Consider the following 20,510-nt stretch of genomic DNA (forward strand, 5'->3'; position numbering starts at 1 on the left):
CAGGACTTGTGACGCTCCCCTAGAGGTGACACACGCCCTGCCTCCACACCTGCCGGCCAGGGCAGTTACACGGCCCCACACCCACAATGCACATAGCCTGCACCCGCTGGCCAGGGCAGTTACACGGCCCACACCCACCATGCACATAGACTGCACCCACTGGCTAGGGTGGTTACACGGCCCCACACCCACCATGCACATGTGGCCAGGGCAGTTACACGGCCCACACCCATTATGCACACGGCCTGCACCCGCTGGCCAGGGCAGTTACACAGCCCACACCTACCATGCACATGGCCTGCACCCGCTGGCCAGGGCGGTTACATGGCCCCACACCCACCATGCACATGAGCTGCGGGTGCAGCCATCCAGTGCCCAGGGGTGGGCAGCTGGGCATATCTGGTGCCAGGCAGTGACCCTCACTCTTCCCCGGTTGCTGCCAGCACAGGGGTACCTGGGAAGGAGGGAGGCAGCCAGAGTTGACTCCACGCAGAACTGTGCTGCCCGAGGCTCCAAGGGATCTGCACACGATGCCAACTCTGTCACCACTGCCCTATGTGATGGAGGATGCAACCAGCCCAGGGACAAAGACCCTCAGCCAGGGTCATGAGTTAGGGGGGAGAGGCAGAGCCTCAAGGCAGGTGGCTCAGCACCGGAGTCTTGCTCCTGACCACAGTGCCATCCCTGGGCTCTCATCCTGCCTCAGGCCTCAGGTACCAGGGGGCTCTGGGCTTGCAGCTTACTTCCTCAGGGTTCCTTCCCTCATCTGTGAGACAGTGTCTGCCTGATTCACTACTTCAGAATCCCCTTGGGTGCGGTGAGCCTGCACAAGGACAAAAAGGCCCATTCAGGTGAGAGGTCCCACAAAGGCTTCTTTCCCCACAGACCCCTGCCTTTCGAGGCTGGCGGACGGCTGGGCAGGAGATCACCAGGGGCCCAGCAGTGCTGTGCTAGCGTCCGGACTTCAGAGGGCGGGGAGACATACCCTGAAAGCTTTTTAGTTTGCCAACAACCCTCTATGAGCACCATCATTTCACCACAGAAAGGGCAATGTAAAGTCAAAAGAGTGGAAAATGTGCGATCTCAGAATTCAAGGAAATCCTTTAAATTGAGTAACTCTGAAAAGCCCTTGAGTCTGCTTTCTTCATTTCACTGCAGGTTACGGCAAACACTGACCAGCATGACCAATGAGAACCATGAGTAGACTCAACCTTGCGGACTTGTATAGATCTGGACCAAGGCGCTCCTCTCTGGCGAGGAGGCGCAGGAGTGAGGTGGGATGCCAGGCACCAGCTCCGCACGCATGGTCCTTGCTGTCGTGTCTGCCCTGAGCTGGGTCACCTGTGAAATGAAGACCTCTGGTTCTCTCACTCCTCTCGCTCCACACACTCTTTTTCTGCCCCCTCCCCACTGGCCTCACGTAGCTCCTTCTCTGACCCCATGAGAGCCCAGCCACGGTCCCTGCTATCTGGGGCTCCTAGCCTCCAAAGTCTTTGAACTATTCATCCTCCGCCTCCTGGATGAACAGTGCTCAGAGTTTTCTTTGAAGAGTTTCCATGAGCTCCTTTCCCTGTTTATCTGCTCTTGATTAAAAGGCCATAAAGAATTGATTTGCCAAAGACTTAATAACCAGGCTCAGTGGACACGCATGTAATTTAATGACAATTCCAGACCCATCTTTCATGGCAACAGTGGTCCCAGGGCTGCTGCGTCAATGACAGAGTGGAGACAAACGAGCCCTTCAGCACTTCGCTGATTGCTTCCAAGTCCAGCCTCACGCTGTCTGCTCTGGCCAGGCTGGGCTGGTTCTGCAGGAGAAATGGCCTTGACTCTGTAGCCAGAGAAGGGAGCCAGGGAAGTTCAGAGCAGGCCCAGAAACTGAATGGGAGGCATTCCAGAACTCAGGCTTTGGCTGAGTGTCCATTTAATTAAAAAGCCCTTACTAAAGTTCTCTGAATTAAGATATTTTGGTGGCAAATGTCAGACACTCAAGTCACCTGGCTCAAAATGGGAACATACTGGCTTATAAAACAAAAAAAGGCTCATCTCAGCCCAGGCCACCAGGCCCAGGTGCCCAGTGATGTCTTTGGGAACCTGTCCTTTCCCACCCTTAGCTGACTCCATTCTCAAGAAGAGCTGCGCTGCATGATTGCAGGACGGCCACCCAGCCCAGGTCTTCTGCCTCCAGGCAAGCACCTACGGCTGTCAAGATACCCTCTCCTTTCTACTGCTGGCTCCAGAAAAAGTTGGTTTGGCGTGGATTTGTGCCCATTCTTGGTGTAACTAAGTTCTAAGGACGGAAATATGAATAAGACGTCCCCTTCTCTCAAGGGCCTCCCAGCCTTGTAGGAAATACTTCATAGTTAACAGACACTGTGTGCGGTGTCATCCCCTGTGAGAAGCTGGGGGTTACGTATGGGGCAAAGCCTCTGCAATAAAATTAAAACTTTCCTTCAAGTACATCCCCCAAGGTTCTATCCCAAATCTCTTAATCTAGCAGAGTGGTTAAGAGCTCAGTGTACTGCAGCCTGACAGATCTGTACTTGAATCCAGGCTCTGCCATTTAGGAGCTCTGAGAACCTGGAAAGTAAACTCACGTTTCTGTGTCCCACGGAGATAATAACATTACTGAATAAGGTTATTCTGAGGATTCAGGGAAATGATGCATATGAGGCAGTAAATTCAGTGCCAACACATAATAAGAGCTGAATAAATGGCATTTGTTACTGCTGCACTGGAGTTATGGGGATTTGAATCCCCTCTCCACGGAGGGAGGGTTCTGGAGTAGACCAATCCAGTACAGACAAAGGGCCACGCAGCTGGCACCTGGGAAGAAGTTGTTATAAAACGAAAGGGGATCTGATGCTTCTTAGTCGTCTAATCCAGGGGTCCCAGCACTGGGGAAGGGGTCTAGATGAACACGGAAACTGGAAGGGCCTAAGTAAGTAAGTAAGTGTGAGTCACTCAGTCGTGCCCAACTCTTTGTGACCCCATGGACTGCAGCCCACCAGGCTCCTGAGTCCATGACATTTTCCAGGCAAGGATACTGGAGTGGGTTGCCATTTCCTTCTCCAGGGGATCTTCCTGACCCAGGGGTCAAACCCAGGTCTCCTGTCCTGCAGGCAGATTCTTTACCTACTGAGCTACCTAAAACATACCTCAAAGCCCAGAGTCCTGAACCAAGGAAATGAGGCAGAATGGTGATGGGGGTGGCGTGTGGTGGGGTTAGTTGGAGGGGGAGCGTGCACAGATGGGGTACGGCTACTTTAAGCGGTGCACAGACCACTGCCATCGAGCTGAGAGAAGCTTTCTCATGATGCCTTCCTCAATCATAACTCCACAGGGGAGGGAAGGGCGCCCTGCAGAGCAGCAATTGCCTGGAGGACTCTCCAGGGCCCCAATTTGCATACCCCTGAGAACCCCCACACAGTGTCTTGAAAATTAAATCAGAGTCTTGAGAAAATGTGCTGAAACTCTGTGTGTGGGTTATTCACTCTCCTAAAATACTATTTTCAACATAAGCCCTGCCAACTGGATATAAAATCCAGCTTTCTGAGTCTGGTGTTCGAGGCGCTCTGCTGCCTCTGGCCACGTGCGCCCTGTGAGCAGAAGGCATCTTGACGCCCCTCCCTCAGCCACCCACCATCAACTTACACATGCTTCAGTGACAGGGAGAGGAGGTAGCTCCCAGATCCTACCTCCTCTAAGATCAGCAGAGGCACTTATGTGACTACCGGGCCTATCTTTGGGAATTTTTCTTTTAAGGTTTTGACTGGAAAATAATTACAGCTGTGTGATCCTTTACTCTAAATTAGAGCTTTCATGCACAGTGTACTATGTGATTTTACAAAAGCCCTGTGAGGTGGAGAGGGACCTGCCTAACCAGCAGAGGAAGGGGGACCAGGGCTGTGGACTCAGCTCAGCCTGGGTCCTCTCTCCCGGGGATCTGCTGGCCTGGACAGCTCTGTGCCATCTCACAGGCCAGCCCCATCTCTTTTCTGAGCCCATTTCCCAGCAGATACTGAATATATGTCTTTAAATAGACTTAAATTGAGGGCGGAGCAAACCCAGGGAAAGACAGAGGCATAAAGCCCTGCTCTCAGCTGGCATGCCTCAGAGTTCACAGCCGTCCCTGCCCCTGGGTTTCAGGAGGGTCTCCCACCCCTCCAGCAGGAGGACTCTCCTCCAGCAACCCACCCCCAGTGGGCCCACTCAGTGCTCAAGGCATGAAGAACCCAGGGCAGGAAACCCCCTCGGTTCACCCCCATCGGCTCATTGTCTGGTGACAGCGTGGTGCAGGGAGGGGACCTGGGGAAAGCCAGGTGGCACAGGCACACCCACCAGCCTCAGGGACTGGTCCATTCGAGCCCACGAGGCCCTGTGAGGCCAGCTTGTCTTCGGTGCTGGCCGGATCCCCCCACAGGCGTTTGGAGCAGGGACTGGACTCCCCGGCCCGCCTCTTTCTTGTGCATGACCTGGGTCAGCACAGGCACGGGCCGCCGTGGAGAGGCGCGGCAGAGAAGGCCAGACTGCCGGAAGGGAGTGTCAAAGAGAAGCAGAGGCAAGACAGGAAAGATGGAGGCAGCGGCTGCTCCCCGGAGACCCCTGGTGAGGGTGGCTGCACGCCGGCCGGCAGGGCCCCGGGCTACCCCGCAAGGCTCCCATCAGCAATCTTGTCCTTTTAAACTAGCTTGGGCAGCCTCTGTCCGCTGCCCTCAGTGATCCTGAAGGTGAATTCCAGCCACTCCTGCCGCCCTTAGCAGATTTTCTGAGAATGTGTGGATGAGGCAGGAACTGACATTTAGTAATTCTGCAGTCCTTTTCATCTGGGTCATGTGCTGCCTTCCCAGAGCTCCCAAGTTTGGCAGCACTTGGGCTGGGAGAAATGCAAGGTCTGGGCGCAAGACCCAGCCCCGGGCCACAGAGAGGAGGAGCGCTCACAGGAGCACTGACTCCTTGACCAACGCTGGACTCGGACGCTAGTACATGTCACCACCACTTGTACAGGACATTCCTGTGTATTTTAGGCCAATAAATAGGCATGGTTTCTTTTTAGAGCTAGTATTTCTTTTGTATTTACTGCTTGGGGGGCGGTGTTCTTTCTTGTTTAAAAAATCAGTTTATGAGTTTGTCTTATTCGATTGATATTGACTATTGATTTCCATTGCACCTTCCCGGCCTCTCCTCCTTCACGAATGTTTATTATGCATCCTCTTACTGGAAGAAGAAAGCCATCCTGACTGATCCAGGCCCACTGTGAGTTCCCTTCTCTGACTCAGTCCGGAGCCCCCCTTGCTGCATTGAGAACAGCTGTTGCTTTTTCCTCGTCTTTGCCAGGAGTGGCTCCTGGCAGGCACCTCAATGGAAAGGCAGAGTGGTGGCTGAAAGCATGGGGAGCCCCACCCCCGTAACACGTCATGTGGCCTGGGGTGTGTCCCTTCCGTCCCTGGCCCTTTCCCTAGTTTGCAGAGTGAAGGCACTGGCCCAAAGCACCTTCAGTTTCCTGAGGGCCCGGCTGACCATGCAGCGCCCCGCTGCTCAAGGCTCCACACAGGTGAGCTCAACCAGGGAGGGGCTTTTCCTGCCAACCTCCTTCCAGCTCGCCCGCAGACACACCCTCACCCAGCCCAGGCAGAGCCTTTGCACACGCATGGCCTTTCTGCACCTTTCAGCCCACGTGGGAGTCTCTGTCACTCTCCTGCTTTAGTTGGTCCATATAGATGGGCTGTCCTTTGCCGCCCGAGGCTCCCGCTGGGTCTCAGGGCCTCTGCGTTGTGGATTGGAGGCAGAAAAGGTTTAATAGGTTGGGATGGATATGCATAGGGCACTAAAGGCTATTTCCCCTTTTCCATCATTATGGTGGTTCTAAAATATATCTACTAATGCTTTGACTTCCTCCCTTCAAAGAATGAAGTCTAACTCCAAATGTGGTCCATACTGAACGACTCACTTCTCACAAATAGAGTGTTTGCACAAGTACTGCTTTATGATTTCCAAAGCCTAGTCATAAAAAGGATGGCTTCTGCCTAGATGTTTCTCTCAGATCACTTGCTCTGAGGGAAGACAGCCACCAGATCAGGAGAACAGTCAAGCAGACGTGGAGCTGGAATCATGTGGGGAAACTGAGGCCCCTGCCAACTCCCAACAGCAGCCGTTCCTCAGAAGTCTCCAGGTGACAGCAATTTCGTGACAGACCCTGAGCCAGGGCTGCCTGGCCAAGCTGAATTCCTGACCCACAGAAACTCTGAGGATAATAAATGCTTACAGTTCCTTTAAGCCACGAACTTTGGAGTACTTTGTCTGTGGTGACAGATAAATTACAGATAAATGATAAACCCTGAATCTCCCACTGCAGCTAAGTGTGGTCGCTCATCCCTTTCTTTGCACAGAGAAAGCAGGAGAGCCCTTCCGTCGTTAGAGTTGACTTTAGGAGGATTCGGAGCAGAGGTTAACTTGTATTGCTGCCCTGTGACCTCGTGTTTTGACCCAGCTTCGATCCACATGGCCCAGATACCTTCACGAATCTACAGCCTTTAGCTTAGCAAGGTCTGTGGGGTCTGGGTGGCTTCCACAGTACAGGCCTGTCCGAGATTCAGGGTCACTGTCCACTATGGGAGGAGCACCAGTGAGCCCAGAGCTGTCTCTGTACCAGGTCCGCAAATGCCAGCACTGAAGCATCCCCAAGCATCCTGATGCAAACTGATTTCCCCACAATGCAGGGCAGCCCCTGCTGTGAGAACCACAGCAGGACTGCTGGGGCCACCAGGGACCACAGATAAGGCAGCCTGCTGGCTTCCCCAGGACAGGTGTGGACCGGTGTGTGACACTGCCTCGTTTCTCCCTAACACAGGTTCTGGGTGCTGAGATCCTGAGGACAGTGAGAGGGATCACATTTTCACCAAGCCCAGGCCCCTGGCCAGGAGCCCTGGGAGGCCGCCCAGCCCCTCATCCTCACAGACAATGACAGATCCATCTTCAAAGCACGGAGCACAGGCTGGGCCCTGTCGGCGATTCCTGCCAGCACTCAGCGTGCCCTGTGGGGTGAATGCTCAAGTCAATCCAGTGTAGCAAATATTGTCTGACCATCTACCCACATGTGGGGCACGAGCGTGGTAGCAAGAGGAAAGGGGAGTTGATGTGGCTCCTGCTCCATGAGCCCCACTCTCCAGGGAGGGGAGGATAAGTGGATGAATCTGTGAACAAGAACCAAACTAGAAAACAGCAGCCTCTGCATCTTCTGAATACCCACGGAGCAGGAACACTAAGGGAAGTTCTGTGAGAGGGTCTGCCCGTGGCCTGGGCTCTAAGAGATCATGCATTTCAACAAATGCCAACAGCATCACACGTGGCATCATCCAGTGGCACCACACAGGCCTGGGAGAGCCAGGTCTGTGAGCGTCACTCTGTCCGGCATAGTCTGTGCAGGCCAGCGAGTGCTGCCGCACACTGTGAAACAAAAACTCCAACAGCAGCAAGCGCATATGTCCTGCTCACAGGTCGCAAGTCGGCTGAGGCGTCTCTGCTCTCACTGGGGTCTGCTCACATGCTCATTCCAGGGCTCAGGCTGAAGGAGCAGTCGCCGCCCGGGCCTACCCCTCTCAAGGTGCAAGGCAGGGGGACGAAAGGCCAGCACAGCCACACGACGGTGGGAGCCTCGGTTGCAGCTGAAACATCTTATGTCCGCCCTCATTCCGCGGGCTGCAGCAGGTCATGAGGCAAGTCTTTGGGACGAAGAAGTGCACTCTGTCCAGAATACACCTTGCCAAGGATGGGGAGGGAAGGAAAACTGAAAAATTGATACGACCTGCTTAACAGACGGCGGCCAGGACGTCATAGCCGTTGAAACTGGAAACAGACTGGACCTTGTATGGGAGAGGCTGGGTTGTTCACTAAACTTTCCCTCCTGGACACAGAACCGGACTACATTTCCCGGCTTCGTTTGTAGCTCGTGTCTGAATCTGGCCAGGGAAGTGGGGAGACGATGAACTCTACTCCCAGGCCCAGACGGTTAAACCTCCTACACCATCCTCCGTTCTTTCCTCATCTGCTGGGTAGATACACAGAATCTAGCTGAGGACCCTGAAGCCCGAGATGACAGCAGAGACACATGGGCCCCTCAGTCACCGCTTGGGGGACAGTCACCAGGAGACACCCAGGTTAGTCTGCTTAGGGAATTGTGGGCACACTTTTCTTGTGTCAAGTCACAGATTTGGGGATTGTTACAGCAGTTGATCTCCCTACTGTTACCTCATGTCACAGAGGCCCCAGGGTGTGGCTCAGTGGGGCTAAGTCAGGAAGGCCTGGGCTGAAATATCCACCCTAGCACTTTTCAGTGGGATCACCTTGAGCAAACTGCTATACCTCTCTAGACCTTAATTTTTCATCTTTAAACAGGGATTCATAGTTCCTACCTCAAAAGATATATTAATGACAAACTCCACCACTAAACCAGGTGAGGAGTCTTACTGAGTCCCAGCAGGTGGCCCCACTGGCCCAGAAGTTTACAAGAGGCTTTCAGGAGGTGGGAAGCCACCACATGGCATGTTGAGGGGTAAGTCTTCCTGGGGGCTCGCTCTGCTCAGGGCAGGGACTGGGGGGCAGGATGCCCTTCAGGGCTGGGAAAAGCCACAGCGCAGGAGGGGCGGGTCCTCTGCTTTGCTGGGGGTTTCTGCACAATTTACTGGAAAGCTGGCAGCCATGGACAGTGACCCTCATCTCAGCCTGCCCCGCACCCACCCCCAGGCCCCGCAGTTCCCCCAAACCTACAAAGGCCGCTTTAAACCTCAGGTGATCGCGGTGCTCTCCTCAGTGGGCTTTTGTGAGGATGACACGAGCTGCTATTTGTAAAGTTCATGGAGCTATGCTGTGCGAGGGGTTGTTATATAAATAAAATAGATAGAAAAACATGAAGCTGAAGGAGAAGGCAGGAAAGTAGGAGGAAGTGACGGAGGGAGAGAGCAGTCAGGGGGACACCGGCGGGCAGGCCTCCGGGTGGACAGGTGGACAAGAAGGTAGGAACAGACAAGAGGAAGAAACAAGCTCCTGAAGGAAAATTTGAGAAAGGGATCCAGTGAGAGACCAAATCCCCCAAAATAAATTAGGATGGAGCATGGCATTCGTGGTCTAATTACAAAGCATGTGGCCTCTCAGGTCAGAGACAAGCGCCTCCTGCAGGAGACACCACGGGTCCACATCCCTGTGCAGAGTGGGCGGTGGCCTGCTCCAGAAAACAGCTCCAGCTGCAAATGCACAGCTGCCTGGGGCGGCCCGGGTGGCCTGTGTGCACAGAAGCGCAAGCAGGTCCCAACAAGTTCCCCTCTCCCCCAGGGCGCCCTGGTTCCATCCACACCCTGCTCCCTGATCCTGTCAAGATCCCCAGGAAAAGCTTGGGACAAATCAGAAACGTTATTCAAACCTCTGTTTCCAAATGCAGACAAGCTGACAACCTCTCTCTCAAGTTACAGCCTAATGTGATTTCAAATGACAACCACACGCCACCTGCAAACGGTGTCTGTAAGCAAGGCACCAGCAGCTCTTAACTCTCGGAGCGCGGCTGGGCTCAGCACTGAGGGCGCTGGCACACGCAGCATCACCGGGAGGGCCACTAATCTGTGACCAGGAGGCGAGGCGGGCTTCCAGGTCCAGGAGCCTGACGGATGAGTGGGGTGCCTCCCTGGGTCTGACTTTGCCCAGAGCCGAGCGACCAAGGCACCTGGGTGGAGAAGACGTGTGTGCAGAGGCACCGTGGTGATGTGGCAAACACCTCCACCAAGAAATACAACGGTGCTCAGTGGGGATTCCAGAAAATGACTTGCCTGCGTCCCTGGGATGCATCGGTGGCACAATTAAGCCTAAATTCCAGGATTTCTGACTGCCAGTTCTGTGCTTTCTCACCATATCACACTTGCTCTTGATTTTATATAAACGGTGCAAGCAATTATAAACACACAGAGAGATGGGTCCATTTACTCTTTTTTTGGGGGTGGGGCCACACCACATGGCTAGCAGGACCTTTGTTCCCTGGGCTCGGGCAGGGAAAGCAGTGAGTCCTAACCACTGGACCACCAGGGAATTCCCCATTTGCTCATCTATAAAATGGGGTTGTTGCAAGGATGACAGGAAATAGTAGATCACGGTAACACACATTGTTCAGCGACTGACACAGCGTAGACACTCCACAAATGTTAGCTGTGGTTGTAGCTGTTCAAATTCGTAATTGCTACTGTTATGTACTATTAGTAACAGTCATAACAATAAGGGGCTGTGTTACACACTCCTCCATGCAGACTTAATTCCTCAGAACCTGGATCTGTTCTACTTTTGTCTCTGACTTTAGATGCAACTAGAAAATACCCTAGGATTTATTCCTCCCCAGTACTCCTAACAAAACAAACTCGAGACATTCAGAGGGCTGTCTTCCAGAGAAACTGCTATGAGCCTGACATGGTGCTGGGGTTTGACAACTGTTCTTTTGAATCAACTGTGTAGTCATCAGAATACCCATTCCACAGAATCCCATTCCATTCTGACCAAACAAAAGGTCAGAAGGGTTATGTACCAGGAGAGGTGGGAGGCTGCCCTGGGTCTGGAAGTCCAGGAACCAGGATCTCATATCCACTCCTGCCTTTCAGATGCTTCCAACAGTCAACAGGCAATGTCAGGCCTCCAGGGTCACGAGGGAAGCCCACGGGACATACAGTCCTGTCCAGGTCAAGGCTAGAGTTGGTTAGTGGGGGAAAGATCAATAGCAAGGCTAAGGAGAGAAGGACAGCTTTCTGGAGGGAGGCCAGAGTGGCTGTGCGGGGTTTTGTGAGCATACACACGGCCTCATGCAGAAACACACACAGGCATGAGCACACACAAGGACACACAGGGGTGTGAACTCAGACACACTGACACGCGTGCGTGAGAACACACGACATGGGCATGCCCAGGCATACACACAAGAATCTGCCTGCCATGCAGGAAACCCAGGCTTGATCCCTGGGTCAGGAAGATCCCCTGGATTAAGAAATGCAACCCACTCCAGTATTCTTGCCTGGAGAATTCCACGGACAGAGGAGCCTGGCGGGCTACTGTCCACAGGGTCACAAAGAGTCAGACACGGCTGAGTGACTAACATTCACACAAAAACAGAGACACAGACACGCACAGGGGTCATCCCGAACCCCGGGGTAAAAGCTTCAGGCCCTTGGAGATGCCCTCCTCTGAGAGGCAGCTAGGAAATTGCCCCGAGCTGACCCGCCATCGCGTGCCTCTCACGCCCAGCACTGGGCCCCAGCCTCAGACGAGGGCGGGTGCTCCCTGTACGCGCCCTGGCCCCAGGAGCTCCCATGACGCTGCCTGAGGAGCAGCGCAGGCCTGGGCCAGGCCCCAGAGACTTCGGGAGCACCTGGTGGGCGGGAGCTCCCTTCAGCCCACGGGATTCTGTCTCCTCAGCCTCTGTCCCTGCCTCACTCTTGGAATTTCTGCAGAGTCTCACAGACAAATCACTTCTCTCCAGCCACTAAGATGCAAGAAACAGGTGATTCCCAATGAAGGACAGTGCTCCAGAGCCTGCACAGGTGGACACCAATCTGTTTCCCCCTGAAGCAGGTGAGGGGAGAAGGAGACCTCTGCCCCAACCTGGGAGGGGGTGTCTTCTCCTCTCGAGAGGCCCAGGGGGTCTCTGCAGGCAGAGGTGGGCCGGGACAGCCAGGTCTGTGGGCTTGGACTCCCTCTTCTTTCCTCTTCAGGGCATGCGGGGAGGTGGGAGTCAGTCTGGGGGGCCCCTTGGTTGGCATATGAGGAAGTGAGGCCGGAGAATGTGCCCCTTTCACTCTCTGACCCCCGTCTTCCTGCGCCCCGAGGTTTGACTGCTGAGACAGCAATCTGGAACTTCACACAGTAAAGCCTCCTGACGATCAGCACAGCATATTGCCCTCAGCCCGCTGTGTTTCTGCTCCTCACCCACGTGTCAGCATCAGGGTGCGTCCTACCTGGGAGGGAGCCAGCATCTCTTTGGGCCAAAAGGTTTCCTAGGAATAAAAAAGGGGTGGAAAAGACCGCTGGGAAGTTGAAGAGTGTGCTGGATGCAGAAGCATCTGTCTTTTCAACACATCAGCTCTCCCCTCCGGAGGCACCTGGACTGAAAGCTGGCTGGTTTCAGCCCCAGGGGGCTTGGTGAAGGCAGTGGGCTTGATAGCAGCTCCTCCTCACTCCTGGGCCCAGTGAACCCAGAACCTTAGCTGCCCTGAACATGCCACTCACTCACTCATTCAGCAAACATCCTGGAGCAGCCAGGCCCTGGGCCCGCGCGTGCTGCGACGAAGGCCAGCCTCTGGCCTGGGAGGTGCGCACTATGCGGGGAGCAATAAGACGCCCCGCAGAACACAGCCACCTGGGGAGACGGCATCGTAACAGAAACCTGACCGCGAACGCGATTATTCTAACACGAGCCCAAGGACTGAATCTCAGACAGTGACTTTAGAAGCATTCATGAGTTCAGACAGGAGTTGAAGCCCATCTTCCGCCTCAAGAGGACCAGGGAGTCCCGCATGCCAGTCCTCAGCCGCCGCCAGCCCCGCACTGCGGCCTGGGGGCAGGACAGCGGGGCCCCCACCGGCAGGCTGGGGGGTGCCTGGGCAGCCTTGTGCTCCCGCAAACCTGGAGGCTGGCGGGCTCCAGGCCCAGCACGTCTGCACTGGCCACGGCCACTGTCCTTCCCTGTCCCCATCTGGAGGCCACGAGCAGCCCCGAAAGACCCTGTGGGCTTGGGAGTCAGCTAGGCCTCGGCTCAAAGCCTGCCTCGGCCTCCCTGCCCCTGGAGCAGAGATCTCCCTAGCAGGGAGGAAGCTGACAACCAGCCCTGCGGGGCCAGGAGGCGAAGCACGCGTGAGGGCAGCAGCTTCGCCCAGGGACTGTCTGGCACCCTCTCCACCCGCAGCGTCTGGGGGCTGCTGTGAAGCCCGGGGTGGGGGCAGCAGGCCCAGAGCATCAGGAGGCTGGGCCGGGAGAGGCTCCTGGCAGCCCCTTCCAGACGGGAGCCTCTCCGCTGGGACAGCCACCCGGCCAAGCCTCAGCGAGGACTCAAGCTCAACAGACGCCAGCGGGGAGGAAGGTGGACACACCCAACTCCATTTGTGATAGTTAACTCTGCACCCCCTTCCCTGACCAGTTCAGGGAGATCTCCAGCCAGCTGCTGGCCCCCAACAGGGTCTCATGCAGACCCTAGGGCTGTCTGCTGAAGTCTGCACTTTTTCCCAGGGAGAAATGACCCTCCTAGGAAAGAGGGAGATGGAGGTCCTACAGGAACTGTGTGCAGGCGTCATCCAGGGAAGCCCAGGAAGGGCCACTGGCCCGGTCTCCTCATTGACGAGAGTTGCTTCGGCCTGACGTTGTGCCAGGCTCTGGGAATAAAGCCCCAAGTGAGGCAGGTGTCCTCTGAAACTTCCATCCACGAGGTTCCCAGTGCTGTCTGGGGAGAAGGGAGGGATTTGGGGTGGAGGAGCAGAGGCAGGCTCCAGAGGCCTGAGCACCTCAACAAAACCTCTGTGGCAGGGCCTGGGGCCGCACCCGCCACACTCGGCTCCTCTCCAAGGCGGCTTGTACCCAGAAACTGCTGCCCTGAGACCTGTACACGCTGCCCTGAGACCGCCACAGCACAGGGATCCGTGCAAGATCAGGCAAGTTGTGTGATGAGGGAAAGTTCTGCGAAGCCCACAGGCCTGCACTCCCTAGGCCCCGGTACAACCCGAGCGTGCAGCGCCTGCGTGCAGACCCTCTCAAGACGTGCTGTGGTGGTCTTTCTAGTCCTCGTTCTTTAAAAGAAAGGAAAGAAGGAAGGTGGGAAGGAAAGAGGGAGGGGAAGGAAAATGGGGGGGAAGGGAGAAAAGGAGGGGCAGAGAACAGATGGAGGGAACCCTGAGGGGCACACGGAGCAGCCTGGCTGGGCTTTGGGGGTGACAGTGATTGTCTGTGCTTATTTCGACAGTTCCCCAGGGCTTGTAGCTGTTGGAAAGGAGTGCAAAGGCCAGGGTGTATGTTCCATCGAAGGGCTCTGGTTGGAACATACCAGGACACACACCTCCTGTCTCCATAGGCAGAGGTATTGACATCTGCTTAGTCAACCTAACTGGAAATGCAGCTGCAATTACTGTTTTGTTTTAAAGAATCGCTTTTCCTCATTGGTCGATCTCCAGGCCCAACGTGCTGCTGCTTTAACTGTATCAGAGCCCATCGGTTCGAGCAACGAAATGCCTGGCGTGTTGTCTACTGAGAGTGCAACGACTTACCCCTTGGAATTTCCTCTGGTCCAGGCAGTACAAGACCTTCTGTAGTGAATGATTCCTTAGAGAGGATGGTTTTTGGAAACAAGGTGCTTCCATTCTCCCCAGTAAATACCAGATTTCTAGACCCTTGAAAACTGGGGACAGAACAGAGAGGCTGGTTGAAACCAAATGCCGCGGTTGCCGGGAATGGCCGAGGAGACCCCTGCGGTTTGTGCTGGCCCCTCAGCGAGTGTCCAGCAAAGGCAGGCCTCCCAGGGCCCAAGGGGCCACGCTGCAGGGGGCAGCTGCTCATTTGCTGCCCTGGAGAGCAGGGGCGACTTGATGATGCACACGTAACTGAGCTGTGCCTGCATCCCCAGCTATCAGCGCGTCTCCCCAGTCCTGAGATTAAGGACTGGGCCACAAGCAGGTTATGGAGACGGCGATCCTGGACTCACTCACGCAGGGGTGGGGAATCAGACAGGCGGGAGCTGGCAGCTGTGACAAGGCGTGACCACGAACAAGCCGCTGCCACTGAGGGCTGTTAGACATGGTCAGAACAGGCCCGGGGAAGGGTGAGAGCCCCACGGCCTCACTGCAGCGGCAGCACTACCTGCATAAGCCGCCCTCGGGGGTCCCGGCCTGGGACGCAGGGGCGGCGGGCTCTCCCATCACCCGCAGGAGACAACACCAGCAAATCCACAGCACAGCCAGAGACCCCCGCAGGCCCCTCCCACACAGTGCTCTCTGTCTCTGGAGATGGCAGAGACGGGGAGGAGGAGAGACGCGCTTCTCATGTGGGGAGACAGCAGGAGGCAGGGCGCTGCTCTTTAGAGTCTCACAGTGACTCACAGTCCTCACACGCACGGAGCACCGGGGGGAGGAAGGCGCACCTTCACGTCCCTTAGAGCCGGACTCTCTCTTGGCCCAGCCCAGGCTTGGCCTCTCTGGGTTCCAGACTTCCCACAGGCAACCCCAGGCCCTTTGGGCTCCGGGACACACACTGCACTCATCCCGAGAACCTTCCAGTCACAACACCGTCTGCACACAGCAAGGAGCTCAGAGGAAGAGGCTTCCAAGCCCACCACCGGGCGCAGCACTAATAGACTGCCCTTCCATGATCCCTCCCATCCTCCAAGATAAATTAAATCAGAATGCCAAAATAGAGAGTCAGGCCGTGTGGCCTGAATATAGATCCTATTGGCTGAGGTCTGCTTTCACAGGCTGACTCAGCTCTCCAGGATTTCTGAAGATACTTTCCTCTCACCAGCCAGCTTGTCAACCCTGCTTTCCTCCTCCTCCTTTGCCTAAAAACGACCTCTGAAAGCCTCACCCCCCACCCAGGTGCCTGGGTCAAGGACATAGCCTGGGCCAAATAGGAGCCTGCCTGCTTCCAGGGCGCTTGTGCCCCAGGAGCAAGAGGAGACTCTGGGAGCTGCCTGCCCAGAACTCGGGCCCGTCTCACCCCCGATCACGGGCCTGTCTCACCCCCGATCACGGGCCCGTCTCACCCCCGATCAGGGGTGACCTACAGTCGGGTGCCTAGAATTGTGAGGGCACCCTGGACCACTCACTCTTCCTCCCACTATGGTCACTCCTGCCTTCAGGGAGCTCCAGAAGGTACCCTCTGGGAGCAGCCAGTTCCCCACTTTAGGGAGTCTCTCACACATCTAACCTGTGCCTGCCAAGCTGTGAGAGTCTCCCTCCTCTCCCGTGAGCCGTGGGGCTGGACCAAAATCAGTCGTCAGCCTTTGAGTGAGAACCACTGTGGACCCATCACAGCCCCATCAGTGCCTGACAGGACCCCCTGCTGTGGGAATGTTGAAACAGGAGCAGTGGTTGGGTAGTGAGGATTCCCGTGTGCTAGGGGAGGATTTTATTTATGATAGGATTATCATCACTGTCAGGTCATAGGTCAAGAGGAGGCTGGGGCGGTTAAACAGCTGGGTGAATCCCTGCCCTTGGGTGAGCACAGAGCCAGGACACAGAGTGGACCCCTGCCCACTTCCCCAGGCCCCTAGCCACCATGCCGCTTGCCCTGCCTCACCCTGGCCAGACACCAGCCCCCTCCAGGGGGCCCTCAGCACTGGGAATCAGGAAGGAAACCAAGTGAATGATCCCCAAAGCCCATCAGGCCCCTCTCCCTCACTCCCCCCACCCACACGCTGGCCCCTCCAGCAGATCCCGTGGAGGCCAGTGACAGATGAGGGGGAACTGACCCGCAGTGACAGCCTGGACAGCCACAGCCCTGTACTCCCCACCATGCCACGGCCGACTCCTGGAGAAGGGCATGCACTCCAGTGTGGTGCTCTTTCTGCGTGGATCTCACAACCCCAACCATCAAATCCAGCTCTCCCAGTGTGCCAGCTTGCCCACTGCAGGCTCAGCGCCCTACAGCATGCAGGAGGCCAGCAGCCTCATCCCAGCCTGGTGGATAAAGAGCAATATCACCTTCCTGTCCAGACACAGTCTCTACGGGCAGGTGGGTGCTTTGTTGCTGCTTAGTCCCTAAGTTTTGTCCAACTCTTTGTGACCCAATGAACTGTGACATGCCAGGCTCCTCTGCCCTCCACTATCTCCCAGAGTTGGCTCAAATTCATGTCCATTGAGTCAGTGATGCCATCCAACCATCTCATCCTCAGCTGTCCTCTTCTCTTTTTGCTTCAATCTTTCCCAACATCAGAGTCCTTTTCAGTGAGTCAGCTCTTCCCATTAGGTGGCCAAAGTATTGGAGTTCTAGCTTCAACAACAGTCCTTCCAATGATCTCCTGATCTTGTCTGATCTCCTTTAGGGTGGACTGGATGGATCTCCTTGCAGTCCAAGGGACTCTCAAGAGTCTTCTCCAGCACCACAGTTTGAAAGCGTCAATTCTTTGGTGCTCAGCCTTCTTTATGGTCCAACTTTCATATCCATACATGACTACTTGAAAAACCATAACTTTGATTATATGGACCTTTGTTGGCAAAGTAATGTGTCTCTGCTTTTTAATATGCTGTCATAGATATTCTTCCAAGGAGCAAGCGTCTTTTAATTTCATGGCTGCAGTCACCGTCTGCGATGATTTTGGAGCCCAAGAAAATAAAATCTGTCACTGCTTCCACTTTTTCCCCATCTATTTGCCATGAAGTAATGGGACTGGATGCCAAGATCTTAGTTTTTTAATGTTGAGTTTCAAGCCAGCTTTCTCTCTCTCCTCTTTCACCTTCATCAAGAGGCTCTTTGGTGGCTGAAATGGTAAAGAATCTACCTGCAATGCAGAAGACCCAGGTTTCATCCCTGGGTCAGGGATATCCTCGGGAGAAGGAAATGGCCACTGACTTCAGTATTATTGCCTGGAGAATTCCATAGACAGAGGAGCCTGACGGGCTACAGTCAATAGGTCAACAAGAATTGGACACGACTGAGTGACTAACACTTTCACTTCTTCACTTTTTGCCTTTACAGTGGTATCATCTGGACATCTGAGGCTGTTGATATTTCAGATTGCTTCCAGCTTGCAATTCACCCATCTTGACATTTTGCAAAATGTACTCTGCATGTAAATTAAATAAGCAAGGTGACAATATACAGCCCTGACATACTCCTTTTCCAATTTTGAACCAGTCAGTTGTTCCATGTCCAGTTCTAAGTGTTGCTTCTTAATTTGCATCCATGCTTCTCAGGAGACAGGTAAAGTGGTCTGGTACTCCTATCTCTAAGAATTTTCCAGTTTGTTGTGATCCACACAGTCAAAGGCTTTAGCCTAGTCAATGAAGCAGAAGTAGATATTTTTCTGGAATTCCCTTGCTTTTCTGGAATTCCCTCCATGATCCAATGAATGTTGGCAATTTGATCTCTGGTTCCTGTGCCTTTTCTAAACCCAGCTTGAATATCTAGAAGTTCTCCATTCACAAACTGCTGAAGCCTAGCCTGAGGCTTTTGAGTATAACCTTGCTAGCATGTGAAACGAGTGCAATTGCACAGTAGTTTGAATACTCTTCGGCATTGCCCTTCTTTGTGATTGGAATGAAAACTGACCTTTTCCTGTCCTGCAGCCACTGCTGAGTTTTCCAAATTTGCTGACATATTGAGTGCAGCACTTTAACACCATTACCTTTTCAGATTTTAAACAGCTCAGCTGGAATTCCATCACCTTCACTAGCTTTGTTCATAGTAATGCTTCCTAAGAACCACTGAGCTCTCACTCCAGGAGGTCTGGCTCTAGGTGAGTGATCACACCATTGCGGCTGTCTGTCATTAAGACTTTTTTTGTATAGTTCTGTGTATTCTTACCACCTCTTCTTAATCTCTTCTGCTTAAGTTCTTACTGTTTCTGTCCTTTATCATGCCCATCCTTACATGAAATGTTCCCTTGATATTTCCAATTCCATTGAAGATTTGAGATCTTCAAGAAATTTGAGAAAATTTGGTTCCTTGAGTTTTCTAGTCTTTTCCATCCTATTGTTTTCTTCTATTTCTTTGAATTGTTCATATAAGAAGGCCTTCTTTTCTCTCCTTGCTATTCTCTGGGACTCTGGATTCAGTTGGGTATATCTCCCTTTCTCCCTTGCCTTTCTCTTCTCTTCTTTCCTCAGCTATTTATAAAGCCTCCTCAAAAAACCAGTGTGCCTTCTTGCATTTCTTTTTCTTTTGGATGGTTTTGGTCACTGCTTCCTATATAATGTTATGAACTTTTGTCCATATTTCTTCAGGCACTCTGTCTACTAGATGTGATCCCTTGAATCTTAGTCTAAGCCTGAATTTTGCTATAAGGAGCTGATGATCTGAGCCAGAGTCAGCTCCAGGTCTTTTTTTGCTGACTATGTAGAGCTTCTCCATCTTCAGATCCCCTTCATGGGTCACAGCCTTGTTGTGGCAGAGGGGCTTGCATAACTAATGAAGCTATGAGCCATGCCATGCAGGGTCATCCAAGACGGATGGGTCATAGGGAAGCGTTCTGACAAAATATGGTCCATTGGAGGAGGGAATGCCAATTCCCTCCTGTGTTCTTGCCTGGAGAACCTCATGAACAGTGTGAAAAGGCAAAAAGATATGACACTGGAAGATGAGTCTCTCAGGTCAGAAGGTGTCCAATATGCTACTGGGGAAGATCAGATGGTAGTTACTAAAAGCTCCAAGAATGAATTGGCCCAAAGTGGAAACAACAGTTAGCCGTGGATGTGTCTGGTGGTGAAAATTAAGTCTGATGCTGTAAAGAACAATATTGCATAGGAACCTGGAATATTAGGTCCATGAATCACGGTAAACGGGATGCAATCAAGCAGGAGATGACCAGATTGAACATTGACATCTTAGGAGTCAGTGAACTAAAATGGACAGGAATGAGTGAATTTAATTCAGATGACCATTATGTCGGGCCTCCCTGATGGCCCACCAGTAAAGACTCTGCCTGCAATGCAGGAGACACAGGCTTGATCCCTGGGTCAGGAAGGTAGCCTGCAGGAGGGTATGGTAACCCACTCCAGTATGCTTGCCTGGAAAATCCCATGGACAGAGGAACCTGGCGGACTACAATTCACAGGGTTGCAAAGAGACGCAACTGAAGAGACTGAGTACACACGACAACCTTTATATCTATCACTGTGGACTAAATTACTACTCTGGGCAAGAATTCCATAGAAGAAATGGTAGCCCTCACAGTCAACACTAGTGGGTGCAACCTCAAAAGCAACCTCAAAACTAACTGAAAGGTTGATTTCAGTTAGTTTCCAAGGCAAACCATTCAACATCACAGAAATCCAAATCTATGCCCAGCCACTGATGCTGAAGAAGCTGAAGTTGACCAGTTCTATGAAGATCTACAACATCTTCTAGAACCAATACCAAAGAAAGATTTCCTTTTCATCATAGGGGAATAGAATGCAAAATTAGGAAGTCAAAAGATACCCAGAATAACAGGCAAGTGTGGCCTTGGAGTACAAAATGAAGCAGGACAAAGGCTAACAGAGTTTTGTCAACAGAACATGCTGGTTGTAGCAAATGCCTTTTCCAACAACGCAAGAGAAGACTTGAGTACATCATGCGAAATGCTGGGCTGGATGAAGCACAAGCTGGAATCAAGATTGCCGGGAGAAATATCAATAACCTCAGATACACAGATGACAAAACCCTTATGGCAGAAAGTGAAGAAGAACTAAAGAGCCTCTTGATGAAAGGGAAAGAGGAGAGTGAAAAAGTTGGCTTAAAACTCAACATTCAAAACACTAAGATCATGGCATCCAGTCCCATGACTTCATGGCAAATAGATGGGGAAACAATAG

The 20,510-nt window shown here is 53.3% G+C and overlaps 2 long non-coding RNA genes across 2 annotated transcripts in view; one reads left to right on the forward strand and one right to left on the reverse strand.

Moving 5' to 3' along the window:
• LOC139177021 (uncharacterized) overlaps positions 1-20,510 on the reverse strand; it is a 269,207-nt gene that overhangs the window by 47,474 nt on the left and 201,223 nt on the right. The gene's annotated exons all lie outside the window — the stretch shown is intronic.
• On the forward strand, positions 10,516-12,494 carry LOC139177020 (uncharacterized). The gene is made up of 3 exons (XR_011561382.1): positions 10,516-10,709; positions 11,475-11,595; positions 11,850-12,494. It is a non-coding gene; the product is annotated as an uncharacterized lncRNA (long non-coding RNA).

Source organism: Bos indicus, chromosome 18 (assembly GCF_029378745.1).
Source record: "Bos indicus isolate NIAB-ARS_2022 breed Sahiwal x Tharparkar chromosome 18, NIAB-ARS_B.indTharparkar_mat_pri_1.0, whole genome shotgun sequence".
NCBI classification, from domain to species: Eukaryota; Metazoa; Chordata; class Mammalia; order Artiodactyla; family Bovidae; genus Bos; species Bos indicus.